Source organism: Sebastes umbrosus, chromosome 4 (assembly GCF_015220745.1).
Source record: "Sebastes umbrosus isolate fSebUmb1 chromosome 4, fSebUmb1.pri, whole genome shotgun sequence".
Taxonomy (NCBI): Eukaryota; Metazoa; Chordata; class Actinopteri; order Perciformes; family Sebastidae; genus Sebastes; species Sebastes umbrosus.
Genome location: NC_051272.1, coordinates 12,096,587 through 12,107,571, shown reverse-complemented (window position 1 = coordinate 12,107,571; position 10,985 = coordinate 12,096,587). Strand labels below are relative to the sequence as shown.

The 10,985-nt window shown below is 42.4% G+C and overlaps 1 long non-coding RNA gene across 1 annotated transcript; it reads left to right on the top strand.

Moving 5' to 3' along the window:
- The first annotated feature begins 4,420 nt into the window (after positions 1–4,420).
- Positions 4,421–5,191, top strand: LOC119486398. The gene is made up of 2 exons (XR_005206528.1): positions 4,421–4,619; positions 4,796–5,191. It is a non-coding gene; the product is annotated as an uncharacterized LOC119486398 (long non-coding RNA).
- The last annotated feature ends 5,794 nt before the right edge of the window (positions 5,192–10,985 follow it).

The window sequence follows — 10,985 nt, the reverse complement described above, 5'->3', positions numbered from 1 at the left end:
CACAAGAAGGAACTTCAGGAAACTCTGGAGCCCTTAAAGGAGAAGTTAAAGGTTTTTAAACAAGTTAAAGTGAAGTTTGATCAAACAGCAGAACACATGAAGGTCCAGGCCCGACACACAGAGAGGCAGATTAAGGAGCAGTTTAAGAAGCTTCACCAGTTTCTAGAAGAGGAAGAGGAGGCCAGGATGGCTGCACTGAGGGAGGAAGAGGAGCAGAAGAGTCAGATGATGAAGGAGAAGGTGGAGGCTGTGAGCAGAGAGATAGCAGCTCTTTCAGACACAGTCAGAGCCACAGAGGACGAGCTGAGAGCTGAAGACGTCTCATTCCTGCTCAACTACAAGGCTGCAGTGGAAAGAGTCCAGCAGCGCCCCCTGCTGGAGGATCCACAGCTGCTCTCAGGAGCTCTGATAGACCAGGCCAAACACCTGGGCAACCTGACCTTCAACATCTGGAACAAGATGAAGGACATGGTCTCCTACACTCCTGTGATTCTGGACCAAAACACTGCTGATACAGTACTCATCCTGTCTGAAGATCTGGCCAGTGTGAGACGAGGAACAGAGAGACAGCAGCTTCCTGATAATCCAGAGAGGATTGGTGGTTGCTACTCTATCCTGGGCTCTGAGGGCTTTAACTCAGGGACACACAGCTGGGACGTCCAGGTTGGAGACAGTACATACTGGTCAGTGGGTGTGTTAGCAGAGTCTGTCCAGAGGAAGGGATTAATACTGTCTGGATTATGGAAAATAAGGTTCAGTGATGGTAAATACAGAGCATTCTCCCCACCACTTCAATCCACTTTTCTCGTAGTCCAGAAGAAGCTCCAGAGGATCAGAGTGAATCTGGACTGGAACGAAGGAAAGCTGTCGTTCTCTGATCCTGATACTAACACACACATACACACCTACACACACACTTTCATTGAGAGGATGTTTCCATACATTGCCAACTGGGATGATCTCCCACTGAAGGTTTTACCAGTGAAGTTCTCTGTGACTGTAGGACAACAGAATGATGATGATGGTGATGATGGTGATGGTGATGGTGATGGTGATGGTGTTGGTGATGGTGATGGTGATGGTGATGGTGATGGTGATGATGATGGTGATGGTGATGGTGGTGATGGTGATGGTGATGATGGTGATGGTGATGGTGATGGTGATGGTGATGGTGATGGTGATGGTGATGGTGATGGTGATGATGGTGATGGTGATGGTTATTATGGTGATGGTGATGGTTGTGATGGTGATGGTGATGATGATGGTGATGGTGATGATGGTGATGGTGATGGTTATTATGGTGATGGTGATGGTTGTGATGGTGATGGTGATGGTGATGGTGATGGTGATGGTGATGGTGATGGTGATGATGATGATGATGATGGTGGTGATGGTGATGGTGATGGTGATGGTTGTTATGGTGATGGTGATGGTGATGGTGATGATGGTGATGGTGATGGTGACGGTGGCGGTGACGGTGACGGTGACGGTGACGGTGACGGTGACGATGGCGATGGCGATGGCGATGGCGATGGTGATGATGGTTATGGTGATGGTGATGATGGTGATGGTGATGATGGTGATGGTGATGGTGATGGTGATGGTGATGGTGATGGTGATGGTTATTATGGTGATGGTGATGGTGATAGTGATGGTGATGGTGATGGTGATGGTGATGATGGTGATGGTGATGGTGGTGGCGGTGGCGGTGACGGTGACGGTGACGGTGACGGTGACGGTGACGGTGACGGTGACGATGGTGATGGTGGTGATGGTGATGGTGATGGTGATGGTGATGGTGATGGTGATGGTTATTATGGTGATGGTGATGGTGATGGTGATGGTGATGGTGATGATGGTGATGGTGATGGTGATGGTTATTATGGTGATGGTGATGGTTATTATGGTGATGGTGATGGTGATAGTGATGGTGATGGTGATGGTGATGGTGATGGTGATGGTGATGATGGTGATGATGGTGGTGATGGTGATGGTGATGGTGATGATGGTGATGGTGATGGTGATGGTGATGGTGATGGTGATGATGGTGATGGTGATGGTTATTATGGTGATGGTGATGGTTGTTATGGTGATGGTGATGGTGATGGTGATGATGGTGATGGTGATGGTGACGGTGGCGGTGACGGTGACGGTGACGGTGACGGTGACGATGGCGATGGCGATGGCGATGGCGATGGTGATGATGGTTATGGTGATGGTGATGATGGTGATGGTGATGATGGTGATGGTGATGGTGATGGTGATGGTGATGGTGATGGTGATGGTGATGGTGATGGTGATGGTTATTATGGTGATGGTGATGGTGATAGTGATGGTGATGGTGATGGTGATGGTGATGATGGTGATGGTGATGGTGATGGTGGTGGCGGTGGCGGTGACGGTGACGGTGACGGTGACGGTGACGGTGACGATGGTGATGGTGGTGATGGTGATGGTGATGGTGATGGTGATGGTGATGGTGATGGTGATGGTTATTATGGTGATGGTGATGGTGATGGTGATGGTGATGGTGATGATGGTGATGGTGATGGTGATGGTTATTATGGTGATGGTGATGGTTATTATGGTGATGGTGATGGTGATAGTGATGGTGATGGTGATGGTGATGGTGATGGTGATGGTGATGATGGTGATGGTGATGGTGATGGTGATGATGGTAATGGTGATGGTGATGATGGTGATGGTGATGGTGATGGTTATTATGGTGATGGTGATGGTGATGGTGATGGTGATGGTGATGGTGATGATTGGTGATGCCGATGGTGGTGACTTCCCCGCTCTATATGTAAATAAACACGTAGTAAACACACGGCTACTACAGCAGACGTTGTGATGTAACATTACAGGAATGTCAGTAGTAATATCCTACATATTTGTGAATTCAGGTACATTTTATTAACATTTTATTAACATCAAAATAAAAGGTTATTGTACCGTCAGAGAGCCGGGGATGTGAGAGAGTGAGCGGGTATAAGCTCCGTGCAAAGCAGCAGAACAAAAACACAGACACATTTCCAACAGTCTGATAATAATGACCTTCCCCTGACTACAATTTAAAAAAAAAAAACTTTTTTTACAGTTTTTTACATGAAATTTTAAATTTTTTGTCTGTATTTCAAAATGACAGCATTTTTTTTTTTTTAAATTACATGTTTAATTTGTGATTTATATGTAAATGGTCTTAGATTTACAGTATTTTTTTGTAATCACAATAGTAAATATCTGTATTTAAGCTTTTTTTGATCATTTTTTAAGATCATTATTCTGTTTTTTAGATGTTTATGACTCTATGTTAACAATTCATTTATGTTAGAAGAAAAGGATTTCATGGAATTCTAAAAATATTTCTTGTAAAAATACAGATTTGTTTTGCAAAACTTCTGAGAGTTAATGTAAATTTCGGCTTTTGCAACGTAAAATTAAATGTTTCATTTGTGATTTTTATGTAAATGGTCTTAGATTTACGGTGTATGACTATTCTAACAATAAATATATATGTTAAAAGTAAAATATTTTTTGTAATATTACAGTAATAAAGGCTAATTATATAAAGATAATTACTGTTTTTTTTTTTTACAGTTTATTTATGTTAATTAACGGACAGTATTTTTCCCATTTTTTAACAGACATTTTCTGGCGCCCCTGCTGCTGGAAAATTTCCATTATTTTACACTTTTTTTCTTTTACAGTGTATAGTAGTCTGATGGTCTGTAGATATGTAGCCTAGAAACAAGATATATTTAAATAAAACACAGTTGTACTGACAGGATACAGTAGAGCACAGAGGTCGTTACCATGACGCCAGGCGTCCTCCTGTCTATTCACCTGAGGACTCAGAGACCTGCGGATCCCAGCGGGACGTCAGTAGAGTAGACGGTCCTTAATGTGGACCAGGACACATTCACTACACACTGCTAAAAGAATGAGGTCATATGAGACCCAGACCACCTCTGAATGTGGTCTGAGGGATCTGATCTCAATGCGTCTTTAGTGCGTTCACACCTGTACTTAGAGCTGTCCACTTGTGATCACTGAGGACGAATGTTAATACCAGGTCTGAACAGGGCCTACGGTCCAGGTCTGAACGGGGCCTATGGTCCAGGTCTGAACGGGGCCTATGGTCCAGGTCTGAACGGGGCCTACGGTCCAGGTCTGAACGGGGCCTATATGGTCCAGGTCTGAACAGGGCCTATATGGTCCTGGTCTGAACGGGGCCTACGGTCCAGGTCTGAACAGGGCCTACGGTCCAGGTCTTAACGGGGCCTACTGTCCAGGTCTGAACGGGGCCTATATGGTCCAGGTCTGAACAGGGCCTATGGTCCAGGTCTGAACGGGGCCTACGGTCCAGGTCTGAACAGGTTCTATGGTCCAGGTCTGAACGGGGCCTTTGGAACCAGGTCTGAACAGGGTCTATGGTCCAGGTCTAGAACAGGGTCTATGGTCCAGGTCTGAACGGGGCCTCTATGGTCCAGGTCAGAACAGGGCCTACGGTCCAGGTCTGAACGGGGCCTATGGTCCAGGTCTGAACAGGGCATATGGTCCAGGTCCAGGTCTGAACAGGGCCTATGGTCCAGGTCTGAACAGGGCCTATGGTCCAGGTCTGAACGGGGCCTATGGTCCAGGTCTGAACAGGGCCTACGGTCCAGGTCCAAGTCTGAACAGGGCCTATGGTCCAGGTCTGAACAGGGCCTACGGTCCAGGTCTGAACAGGATCTATGGTCCAGGTCTGAACGGGGCCTATATGGTCCAGGTCTGAACGGGGTCTATGGTCCAGGTCTGAGGACATTTACATGCCAATACACACACATAGCTCCGCCCCTAAACTTTAGCCCCGCCTCTTCCATAACTCAGGACCCGTTAGTCGTAGACGGACTCGTCATCATTGCAGTCAGCAGAGTTCCTGTTTCTTTGTGCCTGGCTGCATGGATTATGGGTTTATTTAGTAACATGATGGTGGTGGGAGGGGCTACTCTTTGGTTTACCATTATTGATTATTGATTATATCTTTAATGTGAAGTTTCTGTGTATTTGAACAGCAGGTTCAAACATTGATTTGTTTATTCATGTAAAGTGTTAAAGAAATTTTATTTCACATCATCTGTTCACTGTAATTCATCATTAGAAATGAGATTAAAGCTTCAACTGGAAAATTAAAGTGTCTCATGAAGCACTGTGTGTCAAGTTGTTTTAATGATAAATCAGAAATAAACATTAATTAATCTGGTACTCAGCCAAATATACTTTTCTGTAAACTTTTCAGTATAAGCCAAGTACACTTAGACTTCTCTTTATACTTGTCAGTGTAAGCCAAGTATACTTGAATTTGTCTATGTATTTACCAAGCACACACTTCTCTGTTTATTTGTCAGTATAAGCCGAGCACACTTAGACTTTTATGTATACTTGTCAGTATAAGCCAAGTATACTTAAAGGTCCCATATCATGCTCATTTTCAGGTTCATACTTGTATTTTGTGTTTCTACTAGAACATGTTTACATGCTGTAATGTTAAAAAAAAAACTTTATTTTCCTCATTCTGTCTGCATGAATATACCTGTATTTACCCTATGTCTGAAATGCTCCGTTTTAGTGCATTTCAACGGAATTGCGTTGCCTGGCAACAGTTTGGGTCCATGTTTATTTCCTGTCAGCTGATGTCATTAACATACACTGCAAACAGGAATAAACTGGGTCACATTTAGAATGTTTACATGTAAAACCGTGTAATGGTCTAAATATTGTATATTTGTGACATCACAAATGGGACAGAAATCCTAACGGCTTGTTTCAAATGCACAATTTCTGAATATGGGCTGTGTGTATTTCTCTGTATATTGAGCGCTTCAATACTTTCACAGTATTTATAAAGCACTTAAACCTGCTTTATAATATAAAAGACATGAAAATCTTACTTTTTACAATATGGGACCTTTAAGTAAAATTTTGTTAAGTATATCTCTAATAAGTACATAAAAAGTAAACTGAAAGTATATGAATATAATAAAAATACTAATAGCACACTTGAACAAACTTCTTGTTTGTAAGGGTGAATCCCTTTACGTCTGATTATCAGGTGAACTTTAGCCAGATTTAAAACAGTTACAAAGTCGACACGCTGCTTTTCACAATTTATTAACAAAATGATAAAATAAATAAATACAAATTGATCAAATGCTCCTAATATCAACTCCTCCCCATGTTCCCTACAGTATTTCCTAAACACTGCATACAAAGAATTCATCACAGAAGAGGCTCAATACAGAGGTAAGAATCCCACCAGACCAGTCACAATGTCAGGCCAACAGAAGACACATCTGGAACAGAAGTCAAAAAAATAAACACATTCCTTTCCAAAATCATTATGAAAAAATACAAACAATTATACAAATATTCAGATTGTGTAATTACCAATTTACACATTATTCAGCACACCAGGTGAACTTTTTCTTTATTCATATCGCTACAATTTACTTACTTACTTACTTAGTCCTTGTTGCGCCTAGTGGCACATAGGGCAAGGACTAATGATCTCCACTCATCTCTGTTGTTTGCTTTCTTCTCAATGCTGTTCCAGCTGTATCCTCTCGTCTTCATCTCTCCTTCGATGGTTCGCCTCCAGGTTGTTTTGGGCCTCCCTCTTTTGCGTTTTCCCTCCGGTGTCCAACGCAATGCCACTTTTGTCATGTCATCAGATGGTTTCCTTAATACATGTCCAAGCCATCTCCATCTTCTTCTTATTAATATTGTTTCCATGTCTAAGCACTCTGTCGTTTTGTGTAGTTCATGGTTTGTGATCTTTCTAGGCCAGAATATCCTCATGATCTTTCTGAGGCGGGTGTTGTGAAAGCTAGAAAGCTTGCCTATGTCTTTTTCAGTCATTTTCCAGCATTCGGCACCATATAGAAGTACTGATAGTACACAGCTGTTGTATAACTTTAACTTGGTGTTTCTAGTTATGTGTGTTGACTTCCAGATGTTTCCAAGTCTTAGAAATGCTGTCCTTGCTTTTCCTAATCTAGCCATAATGTCTTGGTCAGCTCCACCATCTGATGTTACCCGGCTTCCGAGGTATGTGAAAGATGACGTGCATGTCAGTTGTTGTCCATTTAGCTTTATGACAGGTGTTTCTTTCGTGTTGAGGGGCATGACTTCTGTTTTCTTGATGTTGATCTTAAGTCCCAGCATGCTTGCATTCTTCTGTAGTCTAGATGTTTTGTCTTGCATGTGACTTGGTAGATGTGATAGGAGAGCAAGGTCGTCAGCATAGTCTAAGTCCTCTAAGTTGGAAAAGAGGGTCCATCTGATGCCAGTGTTTGAGTTGTTTAGGGTTTTTCGCATTACCCAGTCCACAACTACAATGAACAACAGGGACGACATCACACACCCCTGTCTCACTCCTGATTTAACAAGGAAGCTAGTGTCTTTCGTGCATCCTACTATGCATCTGAAGTCAGTGTAGAACACTTTCACAAGTGATACTATCTTTGCTGGTATTCCATAATGTCGGAGAATTTTCCAAAGACTGTCCCTGTGGAGGCTATCAAATGCCTTCTCGAAATCAATGAAGTTGATGATGAGTTGTCTCTGCCACTCTGTACATTGCTCGATGATATTTCTTAATACAAAAATATGGTCATTGCAGCTTTTTCCTTTCCTAAATCCTGCCTGTTCTTTCCTCAGTATGTTGTCCACTGCTGTTTTCATTCTGTTCATCAATATTTTGCAGAATATTTTGCTTGGGATGGAAAGTAATGTAATTCCCCTCCAGTTGTTACAATTGGTTAGGTCTCCTTTCTTGGGTAGCTTGATGATGGTTCCTTCTTGCCAAGTATTTGGGATGGTGTCATTTTGCCATATCTTCTCAAACAATGGATGTAGAATGTTAGCCGCAATGGTTGGATCATTTTTAAATAGTTCTGCTGATAGTTGGTCATTTCCTGGAGCTTTGTTGTTCTTTAAACTTTTGATGGCTAATTCGATTTCAACTCTTGCGGGTGCCTCGGTGCTGATTTCTAGATCTTCGTCGGCTTCAGATATATCTGCTGTTGTTTCTGGCTCAGCTCTGTTGAGCACCTCTTTGAAGTGTTCCGTCCATCTAAGTTGTTGTTCCTTTTCTGATGTTAACATTACACCGTCTTTGTCTCTCACTGGCATACTCCTGTTGTTTTTCTTTCCACACAGTTTCTTCGTTATTTGATAGACCTGCCCCATCTTCTGTTCTGTAGCTGCCTTCTCAGCCTCTCTAGCTAATCCATCTGTAAACTCTCGTCTATCCTTTCTTAAGGCTTTTTTGACTTCTCTGTTACATGCAGAATATTGTTCTCGGAGTCTTTCTTTCACTCTCTCTGAATGTGTCTGGCATATTTTCTTTTTCAGGTCTTTTCTGTTGTCTATCAATTTCCAAGTTCCAGGTGTTATCCATTCTTTGTGCACCTGTCGTTTGTAACCCAAGACTTTCTCGCTTGTCTTTCTGTACACATCTTGCACTTGTTGCCACTGATCATTTACTGTTTCTATATTGTCATCCTCTCTATTTAAACTATCTAAAGCTTGAAATCTGTTTCTTAGTTCCAGTTTGAAGTCCTGTTTTCCCTTTGCATCCTGTAATTTTCCAATGTCAAATCTTCTATTGCTGATGGGTGGTGACACAGATTTCATCAATTTAAGCCTGAAGTTAGCAGTAACGAGATGATGGTCACTTCCTACATCAGCTCCTCGTCTCACTCTTACATCTTGCAAAGACCTTCTCCATTTGCCATTGATCATTATATGATCAATTTGGTTCTTGTCTTTTCCTCCAGGTGACACCCATGTCAGTTTGTGGATATCTTTGTGTGGGAATAAAGTTCCACCTATCACAAGGTTATTTAGGCCACAGAATTCCACAAGGTGTTCTCCATTTTCATTCATAGTGCCACAGCCATGCTTCCCCATTATCCTCTCGTTTCCCAGATTTTCTCCTCCCACTTTTGCATTAAAGTCTCCCATAATAATTGTGAGGTCTTGCTTTGGGATTCTTTCTATTTCTGCTTGTAGCCTCTCGTAAAATTCCTGTTTCACCTCTTCTTCAGCGTCATTGGTTGGGGAATAGCATTGAATGATGGAAGTCTTTATCGGCTTGGTGTTCAGACGTGCTCTTATTATCCTTTCGCTGACTGGATGGTATTCAATCAAGGATTTAGCAGCTCTCTTATTGAGAATAATAGCAACACCCTCCCGATGTTTGTCATCCTTTCTTCCAGAATACAAGATTGACTCTCCGGATTGTGCCACATTCTTTCCAAACCCTGTCCATCTACACTCACTGATACCAAGGATGTGGAGCTTGTAGTTCTTCATTTCCCTCAACATCTGTGCTTGCTTTCCGGTCTCATACATTGTACGAACATTCCAACAACCTACTTTCATCAAAGATCTTGTGCCCAGAATACTCTTCCTGTTGTCAGCTTCCATTTGGCTTTCACTGACGACATTCATGCTAGCAAAACTCTGCTGGTACTCTGAGGTTTCAAGATGAGTCAAAATATTATTAGTCCTTGTTTCCGTAATCACATTATTTTTTACAAGAAGAGGAGATTACCCTCTTGCTCAACCTCCATCCTGGTGGACCGGGGTAATTTATTTATGGTTTCCTTCCAATAGATGGGTTGCCTGCCACAGCTAACGAGCCCGTTCTGCCCGTGATTTTGATTTCAGAGTGAAACTTCTCTTAGATGAGTTGCCTTACTAGGCTACGGCTCTCGTCTCGCCGACTATTTGACCCATAGCTGGGGTAAGGTTGGGTATCTTTTCGTCTGGCCACTACCCATCCGCCTGTCCGCCAAGGTTGCACCTACCTGGAGTTCAATTCTCCAGACGGCATAGCCTTCAGGGTCATTGTGGCACGCTGACAGGATACAGTAGAGCACAGAGGTCGTTACCATGACGCCAGGCGTCTTCCTGTCTATTCACCTGAGGACTCAGAGACCTGCGGATCCCAGCGGGACGTCAGTAGAGTAGACGGTCCTTAATGTGGACCAGGACACATTCACTACACACTGCTAAAAGAATGAGGTCATATGAGACCCAGACCACCTCTGAATGTGGTCTGAGGGATCTGATCTCAATGTGTCTTTAGTGCGTTCACACCTGTACTTAGAGCTGTCCTCTTGTGATCACTGAGGACGCATGTTAATACCAGGTCTGAACAGGGCTTATAGTCCAGGTCTGAACGGGGCCTACGGTCCAGGTCTGAGGACCTTTACATGCCAATACACACTCATAGCTCCGCCCCTAAACTTTAGCCCCGCCTCTTCCATAACTCAGGACCCGTTAGTCGTAGACGGACTCGTCATCATTGCAGTCAGCAGAGTTCCTGTTTCTTTGTGCCTGGCTGCATGGATTATGGGTTTATTTAGTAACATGATGGTGGTGGGAGGGGCTACTCTTTGGTTTACCATTATTGATTATTGATTATATCTTTAATGTGAAGTTTCTGTGTATTTGAACAGCAGGTTCAAACATTGATTTGTTTATTCATGTAAAGTGTTAAAGAGATTTTATTTCACATCATCTGTTCACTGTAATTCATCATTAGAAATGAGATTAAAGCTTCAACTGGAAAATTAAAGTGTCCCATGAAGCACTGTGTTTCAAGTTGTTTTAGTCATAAATCAGAATTAAACATTAATTAATCTGGTACTCAGCCAAATATACTTTTCTGTAAACTTTTCAGTATAAATCAAGTATACTTGAATTTTTCTGTATACTTGCCAAGCACACTTAGACTTTTATGTATATTTGTCAGTATAAACCAAGTATACTTAAAGGTCCCATATCATGCTCATTTTCAGGTTCATACTTGTATTTTGTGTTTCTACTAAAACAAGTTTACCTGCTGTAATGTTAAAAAAAAACGTTATTTTCCTCATTCTGTCTGCTTGAATATACCTGTATTTACCCTCTGTCTGAAATGCTCCATTTTA